This window comes from Apteryx rowi, unplaced genomic scaffold (genome assembly GCF_003343035.1).
Source record: "Apteryx rowi isolate R43461 unplaced genomic scaffold, aptRow1 scaffold_27, whole genome shotgun sequence".
In the NCBI taxonomy this organism is placed as follows: domain Eukaryota; kingdom Metazoa; phylum Chordata; class Aves; order Apterygiformes; family Apterygidae; genus Apteryx; species Apteryx rowi.
This window is the reverse complement of record NW_020449085.1, coordinates 1,459,830-1,475,570: the sequence shown is the minus strand read 5'-3', so window position 1 is coordinate 1,475,570 and position 15,741 is coordinate 1,459,830. Positions and strand designations below refer to the sequence as shown.

The following is a 15,741-nucleotide window of genomic DNA, read 5'->3' as shown; positions in this document are numbered from 1 at the left end:
GTATGCACACAAACACTCACAAGCACATACAAAAAGCTTACACAAACAGAGGCCTGCAGAGAGATCTGGTACAAAAAAAGACAAGCCAATGCAAATAAGTTCAATTTTAGTGAGTGAATTAATCTGACTGACTTTATTATTTTAAATTATTAACAAGTTCCAGCAAACTTAGAATGCAATAACCATTCTCAGGCTTTCATCTACGTTAACCGGAAGCAGATAATATATACTGATATAAACRATATCAGTATAAATCTGTGATAGCAAACTCGGAGGCAGAAGTCTGACACGTGATGAGCCCCTCTCATTGCAGCGGTGCTTTAACAACTGCTGCATGATTCTCCTCCCCTGCGATGTTCCAGTGTAATGAATCACCCTCAGACAACGCAGAACCCCCATATTTTCATGGACGCTGGCTGAAACCTGACCTCCACAGCACTCAAATCTGTTTATGACTTGGTCTGGCTTAGTAAGCCTGTTTTGGGTTGTTTTTTTTTTAACTCTTTATCGATTCTACTTTGATGTAGTCCAATAAAGCACATTGACAGAAGCAATTTATGTTGGCTAGTGCCTCTAGTTCCAGGAAAGCCTCCATGGCATATATAAAGAGAGGTTAAGCATCCTGCAAGTAACATAAAGGTTACCCATTTATACCAAGCGTACTAGTTTCATTCAATCTGTCTCCACGACCGAGATTAGGAATGACTTTCTGTCTCTCCCACTCGCAAGCAGAAATAGATACAATTCTCTCTACAATCATTTCCTAATGCCACAGAGAAAAGTCTGGAGATGTGAGAAGGATTTTCCCACTGTTACGGCCTCAAAGTCAGGCTGCATTTTAGAGGGGAAGAAGTTGCAAGYGCCCACTGAAAGGAGACCAGCATTCCCCTACTTCCTACCACAGAGAAATCCATCCAGTGGCATCACCTCTGGCACAGCAGCCACCATACGAAGTGCAGGGCTCCAGCGGGCCAGGCATAACTCCCGGCCGGCCAGGCTCAGGATCGCTCCGTCGGCTGAGCTGCTGGTGGAGTCACCTCTCTCTCTCCAGTGCCTGAAACAGTTGCCTGTAGCTCCCTGGCTTTTAACTTTAGGCGCCTAATAGAGATGCTGAAAGCTGGGATAAGAGCAATCCAAGCTACATGGGCCAGCCCCACTGGTACCTGCTGCCTTTCCACTGGCCCTGAACACGTATTTGTGTAGACGGAGTTACTGAATGAAGAAGAACAAGATGTAGGAGAGGTTTCCTGAGGATTCCACATCTCTGATGAGGAACGGGACTGGCAGAGTGCTCCGCGTGGAGATGCAAGATGTCCCTACTCACATCTGCTGCACAGAGCCCAGCCTGGAGCCCACAAGAGCCTCCATGCTGACAGAAAGAAGAGCTCAGCTCCCCAACGCACTAGATTTTAAAATGGAAGAAGGATGATGACACACTCAGGCTCAGACCCCAGCTGTACTACGGGTTCCCTGTGTAACCTGGTGCAGGCTCCACAGCCTTTTTGGGCTGCATCTCCCCATTGGTGATTTGGGGATGTTAACCTTCCCCTTCCTCCTTGCAGCACTGTTCTAATAACAATATTAACGCAAATTGTTCCAATGCCAAGAAAAGCCAGATTAGGCAGCCGGGAATATTATGGATTTATCCCATCAGCTGGAGATGTTGTGGCTATCCTCAAGATGCTGCTGTGTTCCCTTTTCTTTTCTTTGTTTCATACCCAGACTTTTCCCTTGTGTCTGGAGAAACACTGAGTAAGAACATGATTCAGGAAAGCTGTTTAGTGAAACCCATAGCGTTTGGCGGATCCTAAGCACAACATAATAGTTTTCTTTAATGAGAGCTTCTCATTAAAGGACAGGGCAACTGGAGAGAGGAGGATAGTTGAGAGCTAGAGATTGGAAAAGTGAACTCAATTTAGCCACACAGCAGTTTAAAGTTCCTGCTGCATTTTTCATCTAAGTACAGCAAATCCCCCCGCCAAGCAACAGCCCAGGTGGCCGCAAATACTGAAATGCAAACTGCACGYGCGGCGTGCGTATTGAGAGAGTGCGTGCGGACAAGCATAGCAGGAGAGCAGCTGAAAGCAAAGCAGAGTGTCCTTCCAGGGAGGCAATGCCACCTGTCACCGGCTCCGGGGAGCTGGGCCCTGCTGCGGGAAGGCTCTGGAGGCACGTGAGAGCGGTCGGATTCTCATTCGTTCAAAGCCTCCTGCAGTTACCAAGCAGTGACAGAGTTTCACTCTTCATCAGCTGGAGCCCAGGGCAGGGACGTCTCCAGAGAAGGAGCTCAGGAGCTTCTCCCAGGGCATGCGAAACACTGGAAGATGAGGGGTGGTCTAGAGAGAGTGCGGCCACTGCCACACCTTGTGAGYGACACAGCAGAGCCCGCACAGCCCAGCCACCGGGCACCTCCTGTGCCAATGGGAGTCCTGGGTAGTGAAAATGTAGCTCATCACTCACCAAAGAAAGAGAATATAAAAGAAAACTTGGCCTCTTAACCCAGCTGGATCTGCTGCTTCCCCACAGGCAAGATACCACAGCTCAGTCTGCCTCTGTGCAAAGCCCCCAGGGAGTCACCAGCTGTAAGAGGATGTGGGGACATGGAGAGGTTTGCTGGTCAGGAAGGTCCAACTCACGGCTGACCCTGTGGCCCAGCAACACTTTCTGCTCATTTCCTTAACTGGCAAGCTGTGAAATGTTGGCCACTCTGGGACCATGCTGATGGCTGGAGGTGGTGAGGAGTACACAATTCTGTCGACCTCTAATGTCACGTACTTTCAGTTCACACACACCGCCCTTGATTTTGGGGGGCAAGGCAAGGAAAGTTCACGTTCAGTTATTATCAGAGCATGGGGACCTAACCTCAGGCTCTTCCTTTATAAAAAAGAGCTGAAATGCCTCCCATCCCTGCAGACAGAACTTTCCATAGCCCCCAAAGGAGGAGGATTTCCACCTCCATTCATTCCACACAGGACTATAAGCTATACGGGTAGGTGGATACACACAGGGATGATGGATGAATGGACGGACAGATGGATGGATGGCTGTTAAGTGTCACAGACAGGTTGGAGCACAGGCAGACAGCTTGCTGAGTGCAACAGGGCTGCTCCAACCGGGAAGAGCTAGAGGTAGTGCAACAGTCCTGGCTGATATATGACACACGTGAGAGTCTGCAATGCCTCACATCTCGCAACAGTGAAGGCTCAACCTGTGACCCCCCCAGCATGTGCCTCACTCAGTAGCTACCAGAATTCCCATATGGCAGTTGCCGAATGATCTGGACTGCTGGGGCCTGTCAGGACAAACACACCAGGCTTCCTGGCATTTCACCCAAGAGTTATGAAGCCGTCACTCGTTCAGGCTGTCTCTGAGCGGTGCCAGCAAGCCTGGGTACRCTGCCTGCTTTTCACCTGATTGTCATTTTTGGATGATATTACTGAAAGGCATTTTGGAACTTCAAGACGCGCTGGTGAGAACGAGGCCAAATCCCCAGTCTTTCTGCTTCCCCCCTTCTCCCCTGCTTGCCTTCTTCCGGAAAGTTTTCCATGCTAAGTATAGCTCCTAACAGGTGCATAACCAGAGGGAACTGTCAGGGATGCAGCTGTCCCCACAGAGGCCTGCATCCATCTCCATCTGTCTCACTGGAGTTACCCACACCGCCAAACCGTGCTCTTTGGACATGGGATGGGGGAGCACCAGAGATTCAGGCAGGGAGGAGGTACGTGTATACACACACACACACACAGAGGGAGGATAACTATTCCAGGGAATGCCACAGACAAAGCCTCTGATGGCCAACTAGTGCATCCTTGGAGGCTTTAGGGAGCCCTTGCCACATGCAGGCAGACTGCCAGCCATCTCATCTCTCTTCCTTGCCATGCTCACAGCCTCATGCCAAGGTCAGGGTTTAAACGAAGGCTGTCTGCTTTGCAGTCCCCTGTGCCTCATTTGGGGATGCCACAAGGCTGGTAAGAATCAGTGGCAGAAAATACTTGACCAGGGCTAACCCCCATGTAATGACCGAAGCGGCTGCCTTGCCACCGCTCCCTCGCCAGCTGCCAGTCCTTGCTGCCACCTGCCCAGCCCCACACTTCCCAGCCCTTCCAGCCTGGGAACCGGGGCCGGGAGCGCAGGTGAGATAACGGCAGCTACACAGCCTGGCTCAGGGAAGCACAGGAGACGAGACACCAGCCCCAGCACCAGGTGAAGGGGTTAGTTCTGCAGCTTAGGTCCCTCAACAGCTGTACCACACATCAGAGCATGCAGGTGTAAGACGTGCTCATTTTTCATGACACCGACCTCTAGATCCACAGTGGTGACGGGGAGTCCTAACTCAGCACTGCAGGGGTGAGGTACGGGGTTAGTCTTACTGGACGTCAAGTTCTCTCATCTCTGTGGAGGGGACACCCTACAGAAATAGAGATCAGCAGCAACCCTGCTCGCAGACTAAACCACCTTCTTACCCCTTAAGGTGTCGTGACATAATTGCAGGTTGGTATGACACGAGGAATTAATCATTTTGTGACACACCACTGCTCCTTGCCGCTGCATGTTGCAGCAAGATCTGTCATTTACAAATCCGGGTCCTGGGATGTGTACTCTGCTAACAAGCTGGCTTGACTTAATAGGAGGGTGATGAAAACCATCTGCAGAGAATGGGACGGTACCCTGAGACAACCACCCACGACTGCTCCCGGAACAACGAATGAGGGTTTTGCGTTCACACTGCCCCACCGCAGAGCTCGCTCCAAACTGTTCATGGGCCACTGAGTCCAAGATCCGAACTCAGGAAACCCAGAGCCCAATTAATTGCTAAAGAACAGTGTCTTAAGCTGCAGGAGACTGAGCCACGGTCAGAGCTGAGAGACCTGCCTGGGGCTCAGCAAAGGGGTGGGAAGGTCTCGGTGAGAAAAACAAGCCTGTAAATCTTGGGCAGAGGGAAGCTCCATTTCCCTTCTTTTATTCTTTTGTTAAAATGAAACCACACTTCTGCTAGCAAGCCTCTGCCCAGTCGCACTCCCCTGCGGGAAGAATGACAAGTCCCCGGGTCCTGCAGACCCTGGGACAGCAAAGCCCCACCAAACTGGGAGAGGACAGCTGCAGCCTGCAGCTGCAGGGCAACCTCTGAGGCCAGGCAGGTGTCACAAGGGAGAGAGCCCAGCAGTGACACTGCCAGCTGCACTGCCCCGGTGCATGCATCTCTTTGCTCCTAAGAGGCTTCTCAGCAGGGCTCAGTTCAGGGGATGGTGACATTTGGGGCCTCCCTGCTCCCTCACACAGGCATTTTGCCAGGGCACTATGCTAACAACTTCAGACGCAGACAACAGCAGGAATGTCATCCAGTAAGAAATGCAAGATCAAGTGTGGGTTTACTAACACCAGCACTGATGAGACCAGGAGGGTATCAGTCCAATCTAAGCAGGGGAGGTCAACCCCAAGCCCAAGCTGCAGAAGTCTCCCAGGATTATTTAGGGAGGGGGCATGAAAGGAAAGAAGAGGAAAAGAAATGTGTCCATGGCATGTCCCTTTTCTAGACATCTCTGAAAAGTCACAGTCCTGCTCAGATGGCTCCAGGGAGGAAATTAATTACAGGGAGTCACGAACCTTTCACAACCAGCTCACCTTGCATCGAGGAGACTCCAGCTGCACACCAACCCCAGGCCTGAGCTGGGTGCCTCACAACTGCTTTCAGTCCCACTTCAGTCGCCTCCTGCCCAGTGCAGGGTTGCACCCCTGTCCTATTGCCAGCACCAAAGTGACTGTGCAGGAGAAGCGGTGCAGCTGACTCTAGACAAAGACTGGGGAACACGCACCGTGCTGACCTCTACCATGACTCCACACAGGAACAGTGAGCGGAGACTACACCTAGCGAGGAAAGGATGCAAATCACATCGTTGAAGCGACAGTAAAAATACGGTAGGTGTTCTCAGACGCTAGCATCATTCACTTGAATTCAGGCGGGCTGCACTGTTCAGTCACGCTGTGGGAAAAGTATCATCTGAATGTTTAATCACCAGCTCCCAAGTATATGTGTGCTCAGTAAGAAGGGACTCTTCCTAAGGGGCAGGGTTTAGCTCCAGTCAGTTTTGGGTAAACATCTGCTAGCATGCAGCAGAGAACTATCATGTCAAGAAAAGGTACGGCTGACASCTGCGTGCCATTTTTCTACCAAAGCCTGGTAGCCCAAAACCCAGAGTAGGACAAGATACAGAGCAGACATCCAGCAAAGCCATCTGCAGTTGAGCTGCACGGCTGGAATATCTGCAAAATTATGCGATTCCCTGCCTGGCCACACAYGGGACTGAGAAAGTGTTTTTCTGCCCCTCCATGTCCTCTACCTAGCTAAAAAAAAACTTGAAAAACCTAGGCCGGTGGAGAGGTAAGCTTCTCCTTCTTTGCTCTCAATCCTAGCCCCAGTGTGCCTCAAGCTGCCAGCACCCACGCTACAAGCACGTTCACACCCCGAACACACCGGTGCTGAGCGGGACCTGGTCACAGACACGGGATCTGGGCTCTGACGCTGGACACGGCCCTCCCCACATGGTGCCACAAGGCGAACTTCAGATCTAAGCAGCTTGATCACATTTTGCACCTGTATTTTATGGCATGAACAACAATCCAGCAGGGTCTGATATGCTCCATGGGATTAGAGTTGCTGAATTAAGAATATAAAAAGATACTGTCCAGTTGGATATCAGCTCTGGAAGCCCCAAACTGCCAACAGTCTGCACTTTACTGTGAAGTTTTCAGAAACAGGGTGTTGTTCTTAAATCCCCAGCTCCTGGGGCCCTGTGTTTGCATGCAAAATTCCAGCTTTGTTATTGCAAAAAACGGCACTCTGAACTCTCACAGTTGAAAAGTCTGAGAATGCGGCTCAAGGATTAAATCCCTCCTCCCCAGATCTACAGCAAATAAAAAGAGTTAAAGCCACATTTGTAAACTCTAAGGATTTTAAGCCAATTTTGTGACTGTCCCAGACAGTTCTGGCACTCCCTGCAGCTGGTGAGTGAGATTCAATGGGAGAAGCGCGGCAGAAGAAAGGGGGTTTGACCATGAGGACCAAGATGGTTCTCTCTGATGCAGATGTTTCTGGAAGCAGAAGAAGTGGCAGAAAGGCACAGGAAACAAAAGGGGACATCCGAGATATACAAACCGCAAAGTGATCTCGGAGCCAAAATCTCTTCTCAGTCACGCCTGCCCATCTCTGCAAACATATCTGGCCTTCGCACAGAGGTTTGAGGACAATTTGACCTGGGATCTGAACAATAGGATTAAGCACTGGATCAGCAGAAAAATGATTGCAGATATTATTATTGCTTGCTATTGGAGAGTTATTGTTACTACAGAACGTTTGTTTCCCTGAGCCACATTGTGTAAGTGTCGGTGCCTTTGCTAGATTTAATGGTCCAATTATCACGGGCTGTGTCACCTCCTCCCCGTTCTGCATGACGAGACCTGCTCTCTCGCCTTCACTCCCCTCTCCTGTTTTGCTAACAGGCAAACACACCTTTGCCGCTCCTTCATGGGTAGCCTTCTTTTTCGCTTCTCCCATGCTCAGGGCTGGCGGGGGTTGGGGAAAGCCAGACAAGTGGAAGAGGCAGCCTCTGAGCTGGGTATCTCACYCTAAGAAGGGCTAGTTGGGAGCGGGTCCCAAGACACCCCATGACTTCACGTACAGAGGCTGAGATCTTTCTGTGCTGTGCCCTTTCACAGTGAGCAAGAGGCAGCTCTTCCGCATGGTCACTCGGAGCATTGCTAGCTAGTGACACAGCTAGCCCCATGGCGAGGTGCTTCCGGCTTTTCATTTCACCCAGCATGAATGCTTTCGCTGCACCTGGGATCCTGAGGGTGATTCTTCTTCTCTGGGTGACCATCTACTTTTGTTCCTGTGGAGCTGCTCTCAGGTCAAGGTCTCCTGCCAAACAGTGCCGCAAGTCATTGTCCTGGTGTCTGGTTGCTCCGGCCTCTATCATACACTGGCCTGTTCAGCACCTGAACAAGCTTCCTCTAGCATTAACAGCAGGAGGCTTGGCTGGGATGTCCAAGGAGAAAAGGAGTGACATAATCAGGGCGCTGCCAGACAAGGAAATGCCGCCATCACCTGAGGTAGCTGTGAGGATGTTGCACCCTACCAAATATCAGTCGGTCTCCTATTAGACCCACAATTCATCTTCAAGCAATGTCCTGCAAATATGCCAAGAGCAAAGAAACTCAACTCTGGCACACCACTGCTTGCAGGGCAATGCCTCAGCAGGGAACCAGCAAAGACAAGGAAATGGTCAATGCTTCTCCTCCCCACCGTGGCCACTCTACAGCAGGGCCATGGGCAGAGCTAACAGAAATAAAAAGCAGAAGGAAGAGGATTGGCTGGAGTGGTGGGGAAGGGGCTATGCTCCTTTTCTGGATCCCTAAGAGCAGCCTGTGGCAGGTCACCCAAGACCTACCCTGAACACAGGTCACCATATCGGAGAATATCAGCTCCTTGCCAGGGTATCAAAAGAGCAGTATAACAAACAGCATTAGAGAGTTTCACAACAGGATCAGACATTTATGTGAATGCAAACAGCATCTGCAGTGACACTAGCTCAAATGAAAATTATAACAGCTATTGATTCTTCTGCTCCAGGGTATAAGCTGCTTGCCAGCTGGGGTCAGGGTGAAATCTCCCCCCATAGGGTAGTACTGCACAATTATGGGTATTATGGGAGCTTTATGCCTTTCTTTAAGGCATCCGGCCTCAGCTTCTGGTGGAGACAGGATACTGGGCTGGAAGAACTATCGGTCTGTTCGACTCAGGCAGTTTTTATATCCTAATACAAAATTTATAGTTCTCGCTGAGACTCCACACAGCAAAGCCGCCTGCTCTTTGCATCTCAGCTTGCACCGCAAAAGCAGGATTGAAAACTCGGTGCCTCCCAACGCTCCTTGGTGGGACACAACCCCGCAGGCCCTACCTAGGCTCACTGCCTCACCCAGGCTGTGCTACAGTGGCCCCGGCTTCTCTGAGGATCAACAAGCTGATGCCAAACGATGCAGACACCTGATGGGCACAGCGTGCTACAGTCCTGAGCTCCCGGGCTCAAACRATCCCTCAGCCTCAGCCTCCTGAGCAGCCTGGATTACAGGCACGAAGCACCAGGCCCGCCAGGGCCAGAGGCCTGCATGCAGGACACGTCTTGTTCCTACTTCAGCATTTACAGCTGACATGAAATACTGCCAAGCACAACGCTAAGACGAATCCTCCCCTCTCTGCCCTCCTCGCGGCTCCGCTCCCTGTCCTGCTCCTGCCTGACTCCATGCCCCTCTGCATCAGCGCCCTGGGCCTTGCCTGGCCCTACCTAACTCGCCGCAGGGAGTGAACAACCTGCTTTTTATTTGTTGCAGGGTTAGTTTTCTGCCAGTTCAGCATCCTCAAGACGCTCAAACCACACCAGACGAGCATCAGGGAAGCACAAGGAAAGGCTCTGCTTGGCGGGGAGCAGGGATGGGACTGCAGCTTCAGCTGGCTGACACTGTTAGCTGTGGCGATGGAGGGCCCTCGGGGGCCTTTCTTTAACCTGTGGGCCCTGACTTCCCTCCATCGGTTGCTTTGCTCTTCCTTGCCTGCTCGTCCTYGCACATGAGCCCTGACTGACCATACTGAGCAGAGTTACCAGCAGGTTTCCTGTGCCTGAGGGAGCCCAGGGAGCTGCGTGGCTGGGCCAGCGCTGAAAGCAGCCTGGACATGACCTGCCTTCCTTCTGCACGTCCCGGCCCAGTTTCACCCAGCCTAACACTCCGACCTGTCAGCTGGCTCCCAGCATGGGCAGGTAAGTCTGGGCCCTGATGCTCAGCACAGGGACCTGGTGCCTTAGAAACTCTGGAGTGGCATGGATGCTCCCAGGGGTGTATGTCAGTCACCTAGACTGCTCTTACACTAGGAAGAGCCACATCCACAAAGCTCTGCAGCAGCAGCTGAAATGCAGGTGGGCTGAAGGCACTCTGTTGTTTTAACCAAGCCTTCTGACTGTACCGCTCTCTTCAACRGCCTCCACACTGGCATAAGTGCTGGTCTGTAAGGTTAGTCAGGCTGCAGAAGCAAGAACAGCTGTCTTAAAACAGTATTCCAGGATCCACATGGAGGTCCCTTCTGCACATACGGACCAACACCTCATTCATCATTCAGATAGCCGGACAGAACCACTCATCTTCATTTGACAACACCTTTTATCTACAAACACCAAGATTAAGTCTCACGACCAGCCTGMGAACTGGTCAGGATCACTAGCTTCCTTTTACCCAGCATGGTCACCTCTCCCCGGCTCGGATACCGCACGGGGCCGGTGAGGCAAAGAACTGCCTGGTGCAATCAGGACTCTTACGGCAGGACTTTTCTGAAAAGTCTGAGAAGTCCATATGCCCCCAGCTCGCTGAGCTGATTATTCTGGTGTCCAAGTGGAAGCTGAGCTCTGCAGTCACAGCCCGCGTGGTTAACCTGTGGCTTGCCCTAAGGGAGTCAACGGCACTGCTGGGAATAGAACGCAGGAGTCCTGACTCAGGCTTTCTGCGAAACCACAAGGCCTGCTGTTTCCATGCCTGGTTTTGCGCTCCTAAATCTCTGCTGGGGCCAGCACAGCTCTGGAAATGGCAGGGGTTTAACTGCTTTTGCAGAGGTAGAAGGGGATCTTGCTGTTGCTGCGGTGCTCAGGCACGGACGCCAGGCATGCAGAGCAGAGAGGGCTGTAACCCCCCTTCAGCCTCGGCCGCGCTGCAGCTGGCTCTGCCTGCCGGACCCCCGACAAGCAGAGGTTTCCGCAGCAGGCTGTCCCGCACGCAGTGCCGCTCCAGCAGCCTGTCCCTTTTGGGTTTGCATCCAGCTGCTAAACTGCAATAACTTCCACTTTCCCAAGGTTCCTGCTTCCCACCCACTCATTACCACCAGATCCCTCTCAAGCRCCTCTCCATCCCACCGACTGCTGCCCCAAAGTTCCTCCACCTCCTCCACGTCCCTGCCGTTCCCAGCGCCTCCCGCGTTGCTCTCTCCGCTCTGTCCATGGCAATGCCCACAACCCTTTCCCACATCCCCTGCCTGCCTGGGTTCACCAGCCAGCCACCTGGGCAAGGGCCAGCACATGTTGCAAGGCTGAAGCTCCCCACACCACAACCAACCAACAAGCCCACCCAGGCAGCCTGGCTGGCTCAAGTCACTATGCTCAGGTCAAACAGCTTTGGAGGCTGCACATGGCCCGCAGGYGTGGTGTCTACACCGAACACCGGATACCTCTACTCGCTCGTCAGGGCTGGCTGGAATCGGTCAACGTGTGCGAGAGCTCCTGGAGGAGCCYTGGGTCCGACAGACACGCAATCCCAGCCACGTAAGCCTTACTCCCCTGGGGAAACGCAACGACAAAATTGGGGCCTTATTTCAAAGCAGTGAATTTCTCCGGGTGGTACATAGACCCCAGTTACGAGCTGACTGCACAGAACCACAGCCAAAACCAGAGCCCATAAGCCCCTCCTCTGACACTAAACGCTAGGCGACACTTGCTCAGTCTAGGCCAGGCCGAACTCAGGGTCATGCCACCTAGACAAGGTTTTGAAATATAATCCTCCASGCACCACTTTACTCCCTTACAAGGCACGTCTCCTCCTTGCCCCATGCCCTGCCTTCCGCAGAGGCACGCAGCTGCACCCCACGCTTCGCTCCCCTCTACCCCTCAGATCACAGCACCGTGCCAAATTTTCCCTTCACCCCCCTCCCTTCCCCGGGCTCTGTCTGCCCGGGGCAACAATGCCCTTATTCATATGGGGATGTTGACCAAATCATAAAGAAGACGTAATGACATTGTCTCAGCTGACAGGCTGATCAATGCTTTTCATGCAAAATTATGCTTTCTGMGACTAATAAATATTGATCTTTTTTGTTCCTGTGTAGCACTGCAATAAACAGTGACTTAAGTATCTGCCAACACTAAGCATCCTCTGTTGCTTTCCATCCCAAGCAGCTCTCTCTCACCACGCCAGCTCCTCTGCAGTCACCAGCCAGTGACCTTTCGCATTTGTTTTTACATTTGTTTCAGCCCATCTGACACTGCGATGCAAAAGTGCAATGTCCGATCCCAAGGAAGGCACAGCATTTCTGGGAAGACCCATCTCCCTTTAATTTTCTGTCCTTTAAACAGTGCTTATGTGACAGCGTTCATGGAAAGAAGTTAAATGGAACTGGAACGAGAGCCGGGGAGGAGGAGCAGGGTCATACCCTGGGCACATTTAGGATAAGAAACTGGAGAAACCGGGCCAAGTGCAGAACGAATGGAAACATTTACAACTACTTGGCAGGGGAATCATGTAAACTCTAACSGGCATGGTCAGACTCCTTGAAACTCCTTAAATCAAAGCTATGAAGCTTGGTAGCAAGCGCCTGGCTACAAGCTTTGCTGGACACAAGGCATCTATTCAGCCCCGCTTAAAACCCTGGGTCCCTTTCGCGGCTGTCCTGCTCTATTTGCTCCTCCGCTGCAGAGGGGTCAAGCAATGTTCTGCTCTGCATTTCACACCCACTTGGCTCTCTCACTGCCCCAAGTGCCATACCAAAGAGCAAAGCAGGGGAAGGGAGTGTGCTCTCCAAAGGGTCCGGGGTGAAACAGTCTCAGGAGGTGAAAAAAACACCTCACAGTGCAAAGCAAATTCCTGTAGCACTGGGCAAGCCTCAAGTGGCTGAGTTTGTTCAGGAATGCCAAAMCAGAGGTAGAGATCTCAGGCTGATTTCATGTTTCACCCAACCTCGTCCCGGCTGGGGAGCAACCTCTCCCCTGTTCACTGTGGTGCTCGCRGAAGGCAGAGTGGCGAGAAGGTGACCTTAACCCCCAGGGGCTCCTGAAGGCTTACGTGTGGATCACTGCCCAGGTGACAGCTCAGTTCAGCCTTGTTTCTCTCTAACAAACACCCACCCACTGGAGTAACGGCAGGTCTGTGCAGATCACCGGGCAATGGCAATGCAAGAGCRCAGGCTGGGAGTGAGCTATCATGGAAGTAGCCAGGGGTTTGGGAAGTGAAATGCCTGGTGCACATCCACTGTGACTGTTCTGCTCAGATGAGGACCACAGAGGGTTTCACTGAGCAGGATACATGGGTTTGAGAGGCAAACCAACAACACCAGGAGAAAGGGAGAAAAMCAGTGTCTGAATAGTCAGCAGAGAAGCAAAAACAGCCTTTGAAGCAAAAGAGCATATAGCAAAAAATCTAACATAAAAGCGCCAAAGCTAATGCGTCTTATTACGGCTCACCTGACTGAGGAACAATTTTGTCGCAGTTGGGCTGGCAGGTCTGAGTGTGTTGTAACTTCCTGGGGTTCAAGAGAAGCAGAGGMAGAGCTATTCAGGATGGGATCTTCTTTCTCCAGCGGACTGCAGCCTTAGATATAAAAACATAGATTGTTTCGATATCCAGATTTTTAGTGCTGAGCCCCTGGAGCAGTCTTCAGCAGCCAGGATCCCAAACACCCGCTGCAGTGTGTGGGAAGAGTTTTGTGCCTCGGAATGGGGCCCACAGCAACCACTAATGCACTCTGAGGTGTGAGCCACCTACACCAGCCTCTGGGGAAGTAYAGGAGACAGGGAAGGCCTTAAACCCTGCTCCACTCCAAGGGGTTATGTCCCYTATTACAGGGAGGGACTTCTCTTCCTCTGGGATTCACAACTCCAGACTCACTCCCCAGAGAGAGGTGACAGTCCTTCCCCGTCCCCAACAGGGCAGATATTGCTCTTATCACAGCTCTCTTCTGTGCAGATGCATCAGGYAGACAGCACTCAGGCAGTTGTAATATTTGAAATCAAACAGCCACTGGAAAAAGTCCTGAGACAACTTTTGGTCAAAAGGCTGAAAGCCAGCTGAGAAGGGCCCTAGTCACTAGGCTAGATGGTGTCCGCTGCTGGCCCRGTGCATCCTTTGGGATGCTCTGCAAAGTGAACAACTGTCCCAGGGCAAAGCGAGTGTTCCTCGCTCTGCCTCCAGGCAGCCYCCAACGATCCCAGCCTGCAGTCCCCTGACAAACAGGACGGTTGTAACCATTACGCTACCACACAAGGGAAGGAAGGTAGCAGCCACCAACACAACACACCCAGAGAAGCAGCACTGTGCTCTGGTAACTGCATCCTCTCCACTCTGTAACTTCTGATGGAGCTTAGGAGCAAGTCAATTAGGGACTTGCAGAACACAGTGTCAAAACCAGAAGTGCCTAGGGAATTGAGGTACTGCCAAAGCTGTGCCTTTGAACCCAGGAGTGTTCAGAACAAACCTGTTTGGACACAAGTATTTAATGCTYTCTAAATCTTGTGCTGGGTTCCTAAATCCTTACGGGGCTCTGGGCCCTGTTCTCACCAGATCTCACTCCCTTTCCTCTTCTCTTCCCATCTCCTCCTAAATGAGAAGAACAGCATTTCCCTGTCTCCCAGGAGTCCAAGGAAGAGAGCTGCACTGGAGAGCGTGAAGTGTGAACTCAGATACAGGTCTGAAAATAGATTGATGATGACAGGGCAGAGGCCTGGCTTCAGTCACTCCTGTCTGGCAGACGCGCAAGTGAGTGAATTTGTTTACTACATGTAGTTTGGAAGTAGATCGCTTTGCTGAAGCGACCAGACTCACACGCACCATGAGCAAAGGAGTTAAGTTGCAACAGTGAACCAGAAAGCAGGAAGGGCCAAAGGTCTCCTGCGCTCTGTAAAATTTCAGGAATTCCCATGGGTGCCGTACACACACATACACACTGACTCTAGCAGATGATCCTTCTTGCTGCTCCACTTTCTACCATTGATCTGTCATTATTTCCCTGTTTTGGGGGAGCTACTGTAATGCATCTTGTCCCACTTCTTTCTGGAGACACTGCTCAGTCAGGCAAGGACCAGCCCTACCTTTCTTGGCCTGCGTCGGCGTCTGAATGGTGTTTAGGATGACCCGAGACTTGAGAGCRTGCCCCACTCCCTCTCCTTCCAGCACAAAACATGCCTTCAGCAGCAGTTTCAATGTGTCCTATTTCCCCCTTCYCCATGCTGACAGCCGAGTGCTGAGAAGGCATTTCAGAGCACCAGGTCTAAGGTGAAAAACCTGCAAATCAAAAGACACAGACTCTGGACTAGGGAGCTTAAAATTAAATGGCATCTCCCCCAGACTATGAATGGGCTCGCTAAGGAGCATTTCCAGTCCCGAGACCCTCCCCTTCCCCATCCCCCTGCTGGGAAAATCAGAGAGGCCAAAGGCTGCTGTTCTAGCAGATTTGCAGGAGTGGGAGTTGAAGAATCAATGAAGCTCTGAAAGCCAGTGGGGAAAGTCATTCTGCACCTTCCTGACACCAGGAATAAATGATTCAGCGGGGGCGGGGAAGGGGGGGAAGCTCAAATGAGGCTGGAATTACCCACTGGAGAGATATTTCATCTTGAGGAATTGCACTTGCTGCAGCGTTCATCTCACTGAGCCACAGCAAGGCTTTAATATCCAGCAAAAGGTCAAACCTAAACGGGAATTGCTACAGCTTCTCGGGCCCCCGCCGCCCGCCGCCTGCACTCCGGCACTCTGCTCCCCAGGCCCTCGAGCAGGGCAAGGCGCGACTRCGAACCGAACCTGGGCGTCTAGTCCTTGAAGCACCCCATGCACGTAACAGCACTCRAGGTGCTCACGGGTCTCGGAGCGGCTCTACAAACATTCATCAGCCCGTCCCACCCTTGCGAAGTAYTATCACGCCCAGTTTATTAACAATCATCTTCCCTA

The 15,741-nt window shown here is 51.9% G+C and overlaps 1 long non-coding RNA gene across 1 annotated transcript in view; it reads right to left on the bottom strand.

Annotated features, from left to right (window-relative positions):
• LOC112967287 overlaps nt 1-15,741 on the bottom strand; it is a 97,088-nt gene that overhangs the window by 46,389 nt on the left and 34,958 nt on the right. Inside the window, exon 5 of the long non-coding RNA XR_003253914.1 lies at nt 13,266-13,392. This is a non-coding gene — a long non-coding RNA (uncharacterized LOC112967287). The remainder of the gene's footprint in view (nt 1-13,265; nt 13,393-15,741) is intronic.